The 15,902-nt window shown below is 42.3% G+C and overlaps 1 long non-coding RNA gene and 1 pseudogene across 1 annotated transcript in view; one reads left to right on the forward strand and one right to left on the reverse strand.

The window, feature by feature from the left end:
• LOC135971736 (uncharacterized) overlaps positions 1–15,902 on the reverse strand; it is a 157,239-nt gene that overhangs the window by 122,502 nt on the left and 18,835 nt on the right. The window lies entirely within an intron of this gene.
• LOC102128600 (small ribosomal subunit protein bS18m pseudogene) lies at positions 9,003–10,327 on the forward strand (annotated as a pseudogene).

Raw genomic sequence — 15,902 nt, forward strand, 5'->3', positions numbered from 1 at the left:
ATAGCATGTTGAGGCCTATCGGATCTCTCATGAGTTGGGTGTTGGTGCACAGAGGGGCCTGTACAGGGTGAGGGTCCCACGCCCTGGAGCCAGGTGGGCGTGAGGGCCGGGGCCACATGGTGCGTGCCCCCTATCCTAGCCCAAACCTGCGGTGAGCCTCTACTTCTTGGAGCTCACTCTGTACTGAGGGCAAGACAGCACTGCTTTAAGCTGCAGTGGGGGGTAAATATATTAGTCCTGGGAAGCACTTAGAATGGTGCACATCCCCACCCCCACCCCTTCTACCCCTCACTCCCCCAGTCCCTCTGTCCACCCCATCCCACTGTTTCTGTCCCAGGAGTGTCAGTCCTTATTATGTGAACTCGAAACACCCAAGGCCCTTGTGAAAATGCGGGTTCTGTTTCAGTGCCTGGGGTGAGGCCTGAGATTTCACTTTCTTAACTGGCTCCCAGATGATGCTGAGGACGCTGACCTGTGGGCCCTGTTTTGGGTAGCAAGCATCTGGAACATGCGACAGAAACTGCTTGTTCCTCAGAGACAGAAGAGGTTGAGTACAGTTAAGCAATTTTACATATCTATTTTTTTAAAAAACATGCTTGGATGTCGCCGTGCAGGAAGTACAAACCAAGGGCTGTGTCACACCTCCTGGCCAAGCCAATCACAAAGTAAAATTCCTGTGTGAGTCCACTCACGTGAGGCACCTAGAATTCATAAAGACAGAGTCTTTGGGGGAGGGAAACATGGTCTTTAATGGGGAAAGATTTTTAGTTTTGCAATATTAAAGAGTTCTTGAGATTGGTTACACAACAGTATGGAATGTGTTTAATCCCACTGGACTCTACACTTAAAAAATGGCTAAAATCAGTGCCTTGGAAGACCGAGGTGGGAGGATCACTTGAGGCTAGGAGTTTGAAAGCAACCCAGCAACAGAAACCGTGAAATCTCCCTCCAATGAATACCCTCCACAAGCTACCCCAAACCAACATGAACACAAGGTTGTGTGAAGGTGCGCTTGCTCTTCAGACACCTCAGCACAGTCCTCTGACTTCCTTCCAAGTGGATTGCTGTCATCTCTACAAAAATTTAAAAAATAACTGGGCATGGTGGCATGTGCCTACAGTTCCAGCCACTGGGGGAGGCTGAGGTGGGAGGATGGCTTGAGCCTGGGAGTTCTAGGCTGCAGTGAGCTGTGATCACACCATGCCACTCCAGCCTGGGCAAAAGCAAAATCTTGTCTTAAAAGAAACCAAAAAAGGCTAAAATGGTAAACTTTATGTTATATGTAGTTTACCAAAATTTTTTAAAAAATATTTTTTGAAAGATTTCTTCAAGGAGTCCTCCCTTAGGATACGATGGGCCTAGAATGAAGATCTCTCTCCTCTTCTGGGGAGTATTTCTTGTTTCCACCAGGGGCTCATCAGCGGTGGCTTGAGGCAGGACATACACAGAACTGTGAAATCTCCATCCAAGGAATGCCCTCCACATGCTACCCCAAACCAACATGAAAGTGAGGTTGTGCAAAGGGGAGCTTGCTTTTCAGACACCTCAGCACAGTCCTCTAACTTCCTTCCAAGTGGGTCATGGCATCTGATGCCCTATGGAGCTGGTCCTGCACCTTTAATGTTGGGGGTGTCTTAGTCTGTGTGTGCTGCTATAACAAAATACTGCAGACTGGGTAATTCGTAAAGAACAGAAATGTATTCTTTCACAGTTCTGCAGGCTGGGAAGTCCAAGATCCAAGCACCAGCAGGTTCAGTGTCTGGCGAGGGCCCAGGTCTCTGCTTCCAAGATGGTGCCTGTTGCTGCATCCTCTGAAGGAAAGGAAGGTTGTGTCACCACATGGTGGGAGGCAAAAGCACAAGCCAGCTGAATGCTCTGTGAAGCCCCTTTTGTGAGGGTCTGATCCCACTCAAGAAGGAAGAGCCCTCGTGGTCTAATCACCTACAAAAGTCCCTCCTCTTAATACTATGACATTGGCCATTAAGTTTCCACACCTGAATTTTGCAGGGGACACGTTCAAACTGTATCAGAGGGCCTCACAGCCAAGCAGAGTTCACTTGATTAAATACATACATCTTGGTACTGCAATCTTGTTATATATCAAATACAGGCACAACTGGGGAAAATCAGGAGATGTTTTTTGGGGATAAGAAGGATAAAAGTCCAACCTTATGTAGTAAGACAGTTTATCCTTAACTGGCCAAATGATAATTCTTCCTTACTGAAATCAGTTACTATCCCATCCATCCATCCATCCATCCATCCATCCATCCCTCCCTCCATCCCTCCCTCCCTCCCTCCCTCCCTCCATCCATCCCAGCTGCTGGCTTAAAATGTGTCTTACCTGAAAGCTCTCTCAGACCACAGTGTGGGACAGAGGCCTTCATGAGTGCTTCTCACACCAGCACAGAACTTTGTATTATTCTTACTTGGAGGATGTCAAATTAAGTTTATTCTTATGAAAAGAAATTGTTCATGGGAAAGTCACAGGTTTTAAGAGAAATGAAATCAAGATGCCCGTGAGTTGCGCATTTAGAATGTTAGTGGCTATCTTCAGGAGTCTGTGACAAATGGTCATGTCATCAGGCTGTCAAATGCTCCAGCTGCCTTCCTAGACTCTTACATAATTCCCAGACCAAGATAGATCCCATTCTCCTTTTCTACATCTTCCTGCTGCAAACTCTGGCCTCAGATAAGAATACTGCTTTGGCAGGAGATGTACTGTTATTAGAAATAAAGTTAATTAGGAAACCTTTGTGTCTAACCTGTTGAATGTATGAAGTACAATTCACTTTCTGCATCAACTCTCAGAACTGTCTGTGAATTGAGCGGCAGGGGTGAGGAGTGGCAGGGGTGAGGCTGAGCTCACAGGAGGCTAGGTAAGCATTTTGCTTCCTGGGATTCAAAGAATTAGGTCCATGCTGTCAGGGCCCAAGCTTTGCTCTCCGTCTCTTGCTGCCTGGACATCTCTCTCCCCCGCTGTGTCCCTTGGACTGTCCTGGGACAACATCCTCAAGCCCTCCCCTGTCTTCCATGTCTGCTGTGCCCCATGAATCGCAAGGAAACCCATTCGCCTCCATGCAGCCAATCAGCCCTTAGCCTTTCTCTCTTTTTTTTTTTTTTTTTTTTTTTGAGACAGAGTCTCACTCTGCGGCCAAGTTGGAGTGCGGTGGCGTGATCTTGGCTCACTCTAACCTTTGTCACTGGGGCTCAAGTGATTCTCCTGCCTCAGCCTCTCAAGTAGCTGGGACTACAGGCACACACCATCACACCTGGTTAATTTTTTTGTATTTTTAGTGGAGACAGGGTTTCACCATCTTGCCCTGGGTGGTCTCGAACTCCTGAGCTCAGGAAATCCACCCACCTCAGCCTCCCAAAGTGCTGGGATTACAGGCATGAGCTACCACGTGCGGCCCGCTCCTTAAATGTTTCGAGTGTTTGATGACTGACCATTAGATTTTGGTGAATATTACATTTCGACACATAGCATGCATGTTCTAACATCTTAGAACCATTCTTTAAAATCAAATACAAATTTAGAGGAAGGGACACGATGTTTTTTCCAATAAAAACAGGAAAATGGACTTGGCAATGACTGCCTCCTAGGCAGTAAATGATTGAAGAGTGACTTCATTTCAGAAACATAGCTGCTTTCATCTGTTGGTAAATGAATCTATGACCTTTCTCAGGGCACATAAAATAAGGCTAGACATTTTGATAAAACTTACATCTTTATTCAAAGTCCAGGAAAAGAATCCAAATGGAAAGCAAGGCAGTGTTCTTCAGGCTAAGCCTTTTTTTTTTTTTTTTTTTTTTTTGAGATGGGGTCTTGCTGTGTTGCCCAGGCTGGAGTGCAGTGGCACGATTTCATCTCACTGCAAGCCCTGCCTCCCGGGTTCATGCCATTCTCCTGCCTCAGCCTCCCGAGTAGCTGGGACTACAGGCGCCCGCCACCACACCTGGCTAATTTTTTGTATTTTTAGTAGAGACGGGGTTTCACCCTGTTAGGCAGGATGGTCTCGATCTCCTTACCTTGTGATCCACCCACCTCGGCCTCCCAAAGTGCTGGGATTAGAGGCATGAGCCAACACGCCTGGCCAGGCTAAGCCATTTTTATTGAGCATTTACCCCCAGAGGGAGTTCTACAACCCACTGAAAGCCAGGCCTGACTGCATCCTCCCAACTCTCTGTTGTCAAGAAACCCTGGGCTGGGTACGGTGGCTCACCCCTGTAATCCCAGCACTTTGGGAGGCCGAGACAGGCAGATCACTTGAGATCAGGAGGTCAAGACCAACCTGGCCAATATGGTGAAACCCCTTCTCTACTAAAAACACAAAAATTAGCCGGGTGTGGTGGTGCATGCCTGTAATTCCAGCTACTCGGGAGGCTGACGGATGAGAATTGCTTGAACCTGGGCAGCAGAGGTTGCAGTGAGCTGAGATTGTGCCACTGCATTCCAGCCTGGCTGAGAAAGTGTGACTACTGTCTCAAAAGAGAAAAAAAAAAAAAAAGAAAAAGAAAAGAAACCCTGTAGCTAGCAATGTAAGCTGCGCTCCACTAGCTGGCACTGTCGTTCACAGCACACTGCAGGCCTCTGCACCTTTTGCCTCCAGTTTACCACGGAGCCCTGTGCCACTCAGCCTTCAAGTCGTGTCCCTCCCTTCAGAGGCCTTCCACGGAGCTCAGCCCCTCCCCAGGACTTGGAAGACGGTGGCAACAGACGAATCTACATATAGGCCTGGCATGTGTGGGCTGCATCAGCTGGAGTTTGAAGGAGAGAATCCGATTCAAAAGAGAGCCGGGAAAGTGGTACTGAGAGAAGCAAGGCAGATGGCAGCGCGGAGTCTGAGAGCCAGAGGGGCACTTTCAGCCTCAGGAGACGAGCCTGGTGCAGGTCTAGGGCCTGAGATGGGGCAGTGGCGGGCAGAGAGTGGCTTCCTTCCTTCTTCCCTACTGTCTCCCTCCCTTTCTGCCCCCTCAGGGGCAGCCAGCACACAGAGTGCTGCCACCCTCCTTCAGGTAACACTTCATGCTTCACGTTGCCCTCTCTGTGTGGCCCCAGTTAACACACAGTATGTAAAACAAGGTGTTGAGGTGAGACCTCTACTGAATTACAGTCATACTCTGTCATGGTCCTCGTGGCACCTTTTCTTTGTAGACTCGGAACAAGACCCAGAGCACATGGGACGATGAAACCTGAGCGTCAGGGTGGCAGGAGCTGTCAGTGAGGAGTGAAGCAGAGAGAGAGGGACAGACACCACCACCCACCCTGCCACGGTGCAGTCAGTGAAGGCAGGGGCTGGGCGGACTCCATGCATTCACCCAGTGAGTGGGTCGCTCTAAAACACCATCATTTTTTTCCAAGGCAATATTAACATTGGCAGCTTTTAAGAGCACCTCAGAATCTGCTCAGAACACATGAACCCCTGCCTGACTCCTAAACCATGGGATGATTTAGGAGACCTGAGTGATGTGCCCAAGGGTAACAGCTGAAGGAGAAGGGGGCGGACACGGTGTATTCCCAGACATTCCCCACTCCCTGTCAGCTCCGGGATCATAAGCCTAGGTGGCAGCCTGGGAGTGGTGCCCTGGGAGCCACATTTGTTTTCGTAGTACTATGCTTTGCTAATGTTTGGGAGGAGGACAGCTAGTACATCACACACGGGACAGCTCTGCTGTGCACCGGGACAATCCCCCTTCCAGCTGGGAAACCAGTGGGTTCTAAAAGGACACTGAACACTTTCCTCTGGAGCGGAGCAAGGCACTTTTCGGTTTTGGCAGCCCAAGGACGAAAAAGCCCAACCACATCCTTCAGTGGAGGAGAGACGGAAAGTCGATTTTAGGGACTCACTCTCCACCCTTTCACTCTCCACATCGCACAGCCACCCCCAAGACCAAATGGACAATTGTAGTGTTATTTTAAGATTTAAAATGTTCCAGAGTTCTGAAACACCCTTGAGAACTTTCAAAAGAAGCTATTTCTGTCCTTTGAAGGTTAGGCCAACATTTAAACTTCTACCTGAATTGTCCAGCTTCTAGCATAGTTAAGCACTTCCCAGCTTCTCCAGAGAAAGCTGTGTTCACGATGAGAAAGTTCTTACTGTGCAGTGATGTGGGGTGACACTGCTGGGGGTGGGCAGAGCCCCAGAGAGACTGTTGGAGATCACATGTTTCCACAGGAGTCCTGAAGAAGTGCAGAGGTGGAATAAGATCTCCTTCTGTTGGGCTTCTCCCTCTCCACCAACACGCTCTAAGCTCCCTGAGAAGGCCTAACATTGGTGTGGAAACCATATCTTCATACTTCTGTGGGTCACAAACAAATTTATACACGAACAAGACAAAAGATCATTTCTGTTTCTTTTATGAAATAGAATAATTGTATGCTTTTTCTGTTACCAAACGCAAATTCACTGAACTTTAGGAATTTTAAAATTTACGAAGTTAATCATGAATGTACTCCAACCTCTTTTCTTCTAACTCAGCCTTAGAATTTCAGAGATAAGGATGTTCATCCTCAATCAGGGGACTGGCCCTTTCTTTCTCCTGCTCCATTCTCATGCAGGAGTGATTTGTATGCACAAAGGACTATGTTAGTGAAGAGAAGCTGATGCTCACATGAGGGTCAGATGCCTCTATGCAGTTCACAGTTAAATATGAAATTGAACGTCAGCAAGCAGTTTGGTACAAAATGGGATATCCCTACAAATAGCTGGCATTTATTGAGGACTCACTATTGCCCCAGAGACTTTCTAAGTATATTTACTAATTATACTCATAGGGTAGGGTTTCTCAACTTCAGTAAGATTGACACTTTGAGCTGTGTATTATAGCATGTTTAGCAGCATCCCTGGCCTCTTTCCACTAAATGCTAGTAAGATCCCCTCCCAAGTCATGAAACGAAAACTGTTTCCGTACATTGCCAAATGTCCCCTGGGAGTTAAAACCACTATGCCATCACCCCCAGGTGAGAAACCACTGCCCTATGACTGTCCCATGAAACATGAAATGGTTGGCAGGCCTGGAAAAGTTACTTGGACCTAAGCTATGAACTGGGAGAAATGTTCCCAATGTCTCTGAACACAATAGTGTATGTTGGGAAAAGCCCTCCAGGGAAATTAAGGGGGCAAATTCTGGTTAAGAAAGAATTCTGGAAGTGACATCTGCAAGATGTCAGAACAGGAAGTGCCAGCCCTTGTTCCCCTCAGAAACACTGATTTAATAACCATCCATAGATAAAATTACTTTTCTGAGAGCTCTGGACTCCAAGAGAGAGTATTCAACACCCTGATGGGGCACAGAAATGAGAAAAGACACATTGAAAAGGGTAAGAATATTCTTACTTTACCCGACCAACCCTCCTCCAGGCCAGTAGAATGCAGCACCAAGAGAGATCTCCTTGGCCCATAAGTTCTCCCATGGGGGAAAGAGAGCATGCAGTGAGCATCTGACTCTTCTGTAGCCTTTTGGTTTACTGCCTGAGAGGCTCACTTCTGTTATGTCTCACCCAGAACACGGAGTAAATCAGAAAGGCTAGATTGCCTGGGGACTGCTAAGAACAACAAAAATAGATGAGGGCTCTCAACAACCAGCATGCAGACCTCAACAGCATGCTCGTGGTGCACAGCAGCAGGCCACCTGCCCATGGATCCCAGCAGCAAGCCTGCTTACCCACTGACCCCAGCAGGCGGCCAGCGTATAGATCCCACCAGCCAGCCCACTCAGAATCTCTGGCCAGCCTGACTGGTGAAGGGCTTTCCCTGCTGAAGTCAGCCTGTAAAGATGAAAAGAGATGACTCTTTCTTCAAAAGTACAGGCACCAATGCAAAGCCATAAGGATCACAAAGAATCAGGAAAATACAATGATGCCCAAAGAACACAATAAACCAGTAACTGATCTTTAAAAAAATGGAGACCTAAGAACTGCCTGGAAAAGAATTCAAAATAAGTGTCTTAAATAATCTCAGTGAGCTATTAGAGAACACAGAAAGAAAGCCACATGATATCATGAAAACAATACATGAACAAAATGAGAACTTCAACAAAGACATAGAGATGATAAAAGAAAATAAATTTTGGAGCTGAAGGACACAATGACTGAACTGAAAAATTTCAGAGGAAACTTCAACAGCAGACTTGATCAGGTAGAAGAAGCATCAGTGTGCAAAAAGAGAGATCATTTGAAATTATCCAGTCAGAGGAACAAAAAAAAAAGAAACAATTTTTTCAAAGTAAAGAGAACTTAAAGAACTTATGAGACATCATTAAAGGTACCAACATATGCTTTATGGGATTTCTACAAAGAGAAGAGGAAGAGAAAGTGGTAGAAAACTTATTTAAGGAAATAATGGCTGAAAATTTCCCACATCTGGGAAGGGAAATAGACATCCAGTTTCATGAAGCCCAAATAACCCCAATTACCCAATTAGAAGAGTAAAAAGAAAAAAGAATTTAAAAAAAGAATGAATAGGGCCTACAAGAATTGTGGGGCACCATCAAGTGAACTAATTTCCACATAACAGACATTCCCAAAGGAGACAAAAGAGAAAAGGGCCTAGAAAACATACTTAAATAAATAATGGCTAAAATTTTTCCAAATCTGAAAAAAAATGACACCATCCAGGTACAAGAAGCTCAGAAGTTACCAATAAAATTTAGTCCAAAGAGGAAATCCTAAAGGCACATTATCACCAAATTTACAAAAATCAAAGACAAAGAAAGAATGCTCAAAGCAGCAAGAGCAAAGAAACATACCAAATGCAAGAGATACTCAATACAGCTTTCAGTGGATTTCTCAGCAGAAACCTTGCAGGCAAGGACAGAGTGGAAGGCTGTATTTGAAGTACTAAAGGAAAAAATTACCAACCGAGCATATTGCGCCCAGCATAGCTATGCTTCAAACACTAAGGCAAGATAGACTTTCCCACACAAACAGAAGCAGAAGGAATTCATCATCACCAAATCTGTGTTATAAGAAATGCCAAAGTTGTACACATGGTAAACACAAAGCAAAAACCTGTAATAGATATATTATAAATAAATGGCACAGAATCAAAACATACCACTAGAAAAAAATCACTTAACCATGAAGGAAGACAGTAACAGAGGGAAAAAAGAAGAAAAGGTCTAAAAAACAACCAGAAAACAAATAAAATGGTGGTAATAGACCCTTACCTATCAATAATAACCTTGAATATAAATGGATTAAATTATCCAGTTAAAAGACAAAGAATGACTGAATGGATAAAAAGCAAGACCCATGGCCAGGCAAGGTGGCTCATGTGTGTAATCCCAGCACTTTGGAATGCCAAAGTGGGCAGATCACAAGGTCAGGAGTTCTAGACCAGCCTGGTCAACATGGTGAGATCCCATCTCTACTAAAAATACAAAAATTAACCAGGCATGGTGGTGTGCACCTGTAATCCTAGCTACTCAGGAGCTGAGGCAAGAGAATGACTTGAACCTGGGAGGAAAATGTTGCAGTGAGCCAAAATCATGCTATGCATACCAGCCTGGGCGACAGAGTGAGACTTTGTCTCAAACAAACAAACAACAACAAAAAACAAGACCCAGCTATATACTATCTACAAGAAACTCATTTCACCTAAACCTGTGTGATACAGCAAAAGCATCTCAAAGAGGGAAGTTCATAGCAATAAATGCCAACATAAAAAGGTAGAACCAGTGGAGGAATGTGGAACCATGGCCACTATAGTTGCTGTTTGCAGTGGTCTGGGGAGGAAGAAGTTGACACACCTCGTAATGGCTGCTGTTAGCCTTACACATCCCAGGACTCACGTGGTGCTATGGAGAAGAGGTTGTTCACAATATAAACAGATATCCACCAATGAGGAACTGTCCATTCCAATGGAAAATTCTTATAAAGAAGCCCTTAAGAAATGTATCTTGTGTGGAAAGCATGTAGATTTTAAGAATGTACAGCTTTTGTCCCAGTTTATTTCTCCATTTATTGGATGCATTTGTGGAAGGCACAAAACAGGTCTTTGTGGGAAGAAACAGAAAGAAATCACAAAAGCAATTAAGAGACCTCAAATAATAGGGCTTATGCCAGTTACATACAAGGATGCTGCATACCTCAAGGACCCTAAAGTTTGTAACATCAGATATCAGGAGTAAATTATACCATGTTACCACTAATAAACTTATTTTACAGTTAAAAAAAAAAAGGTAGAAAGACTTCAAATAAACAGCCCAATGACACACCTCAAAGAACTAGAAAAGCAAGAACAAACCCAATGCAAAATAATTAGAAGGAAAAAAATAATAAAGATTAGAGCAGAAAAAAATTAAATTGAAACCAAAGAAAACCATATAAAAGATCATTGTTGTTTTGTTTTCTGTTTTAGTTTACAGAGAGTTTATTCAAGCACAAAGATTTAGGACTGTAACCCAGGACATGCTTCCAAGTTGTCTTGGGGAGTGCTCCAGAGAACAAGCAACAGACTCAAGTTTTTAAAGAAAACAAAGGATGAATCAGGAGAATGGGCAATTACCAAAGTTGTTCATCAGCAATTCTCATTGGTTTACGAAAATGACATTGGTTAATGATTGGCTATCCATTGTTCAATGATAGTGTGTATGGCATTGTATGGCTACTTGCTGTCAGTTAGTCTAAAGCCCACATAGCAGGTGGCTTCAAGAGGTAATTATCTCACTCAAGCGGTAGTGAGACTTGACTGCTGTTACATTTTAAATGCTTTTCTGAGCCTAAAAATTTAAAGATTTATTTCTCATTTCTCCCTTTTGAGCAAAATCTTTCTTTTTGAAAGAACTGATCAAAATCTGAGTGTCAGAAAGCTCACTTCTGAGAGTCCTGTCTCACGCTGAAGCGGGAAGGAGGAGAAGTCTCAGTGAGGAATTTTTATTTTAAGAGCACTCAAAAGTAAAATTAGGATGGCATCACAGAGTGGTAAAGAATGGGACCTCAGTAAGATCCTTGATTTATCACCTGTTCAATCATCTCTAGTCTTTGGAAATGCCATCATTTCAGTTTTCTTGGAAGAAGTAATATATAAGGATTATAAACAAAAAGAGAATTTGTATGAAATAATGAAAAAAACAAAAAGACCAGTTTCATTAGGGAGCCAACTGAAAACATCATGAAGAAAATTAAATCCAGGTTCTTCTTTAGAGATTTGTTGTAGCCAAGAAATAATTCAGAGCTTAGTCCAAATTGTAAGAAAATAATAATAACTCAGAAACAGTGGTCAGGGCTAGAATCTAATAAAAAATGTGTATCGTTTCCTGTGAAACAGTTTTTCTTTCTCTAGTTCCCCATTTTTTACCAAAGGTAAATATTAGTAGGACCAACTGACTTCTAAAATAAGTGTCCACATGACATTTGACCTGCTTATTTGTATGAAATACAACAAGAATAGTGATTAGCCCTAAAGACAGCTTTGTAAGTTGGCTTTACTGGAGCTTTTTCGTAACAAATTTCAGATTAGACTTCCAAAGCCTCTTGAGGCTGGGAAGCCAAGCCATGAATTCACCATTAGACTTTGCTGTAATACAAATTGGGTGAATTCCTGTCTTCTCAAGGTCCCTAATTATCCTGAGGTTCCTGGGCCTGTCTGAATTTGATATTCTTTTCTTACTGTAAGGTCAGGAACCTTATAAGAGAACCATATAGACAATGTACCAGGCCAGTCTTTCTCCAAGTCTATTGGTCTTATAAAGCCAATTTCATTCCCTCAAGGCAGTCTGGTCATATCCGAAAATGTGACATTCCAGTCATTATGTTGTGGAAAACAGATTCTTATTGAACTTATGAAAATATCTATATTGCCATAAAATAAGAACATTCAAATAGTTTCCAAATTTTGGAGAAATCAGGTCGAAAGAAAGGCAAATGTTTTAACTTTGCTCATAAAACTCTACTTTACCCAATTGCTATAAGCTATAAATACCTCAAAAAGAAAAAAAAGTTTGGCTCTGAAAACAAAATAGAAAAAGAATTGGTAATGTTTCAACCAAAAAAGTCATAAAAAGCATTTCAGTTTTCTATCAGTTCAGTCCCATGTAATTAACTTTTGTTCTGCTTGATGTTGGGTTAGCAATCCTCATGAGAACATCAACTTTTTATCATTATTATTATTATTATTTTGAGACAGAGTCTCCCTCTGTGGTCCAGGCTGGAGTACAGTGGCACAATCTCAGCTCACCTCAGCTCAATCTCCACCTCCTGGGCTCATGTAATTCTCCCCCCTCTGCCTCCCGAGTAGCTGGGACTACAGGCATGGGACAACGTGCCTGGCTAATTTTTCTACTTTGAGGAGAGACAGGATTTTGCCATGTTGCCCAAGCTGGTCTTGAACTCCTGGGCTCAAGTGATCCACCAGCCTTTGCCTTCCAAACTGCTAGGATTACTGGCACGAGCCACCACGCCAGGCCCACATCAGCTTTTTAACTGAAGTCCTGAAAGTCTTTACCTATTCCCATGGTATTATCTTGAAAGTTATGAGAAATCTGTGTTCACAAGTACTTGTCAATATTCCTTCTATGAATTTCCTTTTGCTGACTTGTCAGATTCTGGGTTCCCTTCACTGCAGCTTCAAGCAGAATGGCTTTGGTGTCCTACTCACAGTGCCAAAACTACAGGGTCCAAGGGAAAGTGTCCCCTTTGCCTCCTGAAAGGTTACAATAGCTACTGCAACCTTCAACAGGTTCAGCTGGACAAAAACAGTCCATGCCCATACCAGGATGCCAGCTGTCAGTGAAGCAGCAGGAGTCAATGGAAGCCTGCTTCAGGTCCCATCTTGGTCACCCAAAGGTCAACTTATGCTTACTAATTTATTAAAAAGGATATTAAAAAGACACAGATGAAAAAGTGCGTAAGCTAGGTCTGACAGAAGTGATTCAGAGCTTCCACGCCCTCCCTGGGCATGCCACTCTCTGGGAACCTCTATGTGTTCAGCTCTCCAGAAACTCAAAAATTTGTTTTTGTGTTTTTTTTTTTTTGAAAAGATAAACAAAATCACCAAACCTTTAGCTAAGTAAAAAGCAAGCAAACAACAAACAAAAAAACAAAACAAGAGAGAAACAAATAAATTAAAACAAAAATGAAAAGGAGACATTACTACTGATACCACAGAAACATAAAGGATCATTAAAGACTATTATGAACAACTATATGCCAACAAATAGGAAAATCTGAAAGAAATAAATACATTTCTGCACAAATATAACCTACCAAGATTGAACCATGAAGAAACAGAAAACCTGAACAGACCAATAACAAGTAATGACATTGAAGTACTAATAAAAACTCTCCCATTAAAAAAAAAAAGTCCAGGACCTGACAACTTTGGTGCTGAATTCTACTAAACATTTAAAGAACTAGTACCAACCCTACTCAAACAATTCCAAAACATTGAAGAGAAAGGAATACTTCCAAAGTCCTTCTACAGTGTCAGCATTTCTGCAATACCAAATAAGGATACAACAAAAAAGATAAGGATACAGCAAAAAAAGATAAGGATAAGGATACAACAAAAGAGAAAACTACAGGCAAATATTCCTGATAAATATAGATACAAAAATTCTCCACACAATACTGGCAAGCCAAATTCAACAACACATTAAAAAGAACATTTATCATGATCAAGTGAGATTCATTCCAGGGATGCAAATATGGTTCAACATATACAAATCAACAAACATGATACATCACATTAACAAAATGAAGAGCAAAAGCCATATGATCATTTAAACAAATGCTGAAAAAACATTTTGTAAAATTTAACATTGTTTCATGATTAAAACTCTCAACAAGCTGTATAAAGAAGAAACATATCTCAACACAATAAAAGCTATATATGAAAAGTCTACAGCTAAAATCATACTGAATGGTGAAAAAGTTGAAAGCCTTTCCTCTGAAATCTGTAACAAGACAAGAATGCCCACTTGCACTATTTTTATTCAATATAGTACTGGAAGTCCTAGCTAGAGTAATTAGGCAAGAGAAGGAAATAAAGGACATCCAATATCCTTAACAAGCATCAGTACAAAAATGCTCAACAAAATCCTGGCAAACTAAATCCAGCAGCAAATCAAAAAGCTTATGCACCATCATCCCCAGGTTGCAAGGTTGGTTTGACATATGCAAATCAATAAATGTTATTCACCACATAAACAGAACTACGGATAAAAACCACGTGATTGCCTCAATAGATGCAGAAAAGGCATTAGATAAAATTCAAAATCCATTTATGTTAAGAAGTCTCAATAAACTAGACATTAAAGGAACATACCTCAAAATAATAAGAGCAATCTATGCAAACCCACAGCCAACATCATGCTAAATTGACAAAAGCTGGAAGCATTCCCCTTGAAAACCGGCATAAGACAAGGATACCCTCCTTCACTACTCCTATTCAATACAGTATTGGAAGTTCTGGCTATGGCAATCAGGCAAGAGAAAGAAAGAAAGGGCATTCAAATAAAAATGAGAGGAAGTCAAGCTATCCCTATTCAAAAATGACATGGTCCTGTACTAGAAAACCTGAGTCTCAGCCCAAAAGCTTCTTAAACTGATAAACAGCTTAAGCAAAGTCTCAAGAAACAAAATTAATGTGCAAAAATCACTAACATTTCTATACAACAACAACAGTCAAGCCAAGAGCCAGATCAGGAATGAACTCCCATTCACCACTGCCACAAAAACAATAAAATACCCAAGAATACAGCTACTAGGGAGGTGAAAGATCTCTACAATGAGAATTAGAAAACACTGCTCAAAGAAACCAGAGATGACACAAACAAATGGGAAAATATTCCTTGCTCATGGATAGAAAGAATCAGTATCGTGAAAATAGCCATACTGCCCAAAGCAATTTATAGGTTAAATGCTATTACCATTAAACTACCACTGACATTCTTCACAGACCTAGAAAAAACTATGTTAAAATTCATATGGACCCAAAAAACAGCCTGTATAGCCAAGGCAATCCTAAGTACAAAAATCAAAGCTGGTGACATCACATTACCAGACTTCAAACTATACTACAGGGCTACAGTAATCAAAACAGCATGATACTGGTACAAAAATAGACACATAGACCAATGGAACAGAATACACAACCAGAAATAAGACCACACACTTACCAACTTCTGATTTTTTACAAACCTGACAAAAACAAGCAATGGGGAAAGGATTCCTTATTCAATAAATGGTACTGGGATAACTAGCTGGCCATACGCAGAAGATTGAAATTGGACCCCTTCCTTACACCATATACAAAAATTAACTCAAGATGGATTAAAGACTTAAACATAAAACCTCAAACTATAAAAATTCTGGAAGACAGCCGGGCGCGGTGGCTCACGCCTGTAATCCCAGCACTTTGGGAGGCCGAGGTGGGCGGATCACAAGGTCAGGAGATCGAGACCACGGTGAAACCCCGTCTCTACAAAAAATACAAAAAAATTAGCCGGGTGCGGTGGCGGGTGCCTGTAGTCCCAGCTACTTGGGAGGCTGAGGCAGGAGAATGGCAGGAACCCGGGAGGCGGAGCTTGCAGTGAGCCGAGATCGCGCCACTGCACTCCAGCCGGGGGACAGAGCGAGACTCTGTCTCAAAAAAAAAAAAAAAAAAAAAATTCTGGAAGATAACTTAGGCAATACCATTCAGAACACAGGCATGGGCAAAAATTTCATGACAAAGACACCAAAAGCAATTTGCAACAAAAGCAAAAATTGACAAATGGGATCTAATTCAACTAAAAAGCTTCTCCACAGCAAAAGAATCTATCAACTGAATAAGCAAACAACCTACAGAATGGGAGGCAATTTTTGCCTGCTATGCATCTGACAAATGCCTAATATCCAGCATCTATAAACTACTTAAACAAATTTACAAGAAAAAAACAACCCCATTATAAAAGCC

This window comes from Macaca fascicularis, chromosome 7 (genome assembly GCF_037993035.2).
Source record: "Macaca fascicularis isolate 582-1 chromosome 7, T2T-MFA8v1.1".
NCBI classification, from domain to species: domain Eukaryota; kingdom Metazoa; phylum Chordata; class Mammalia; order Primates; family Cercopithecidae; genus Macaca; species Macaca fascicularis.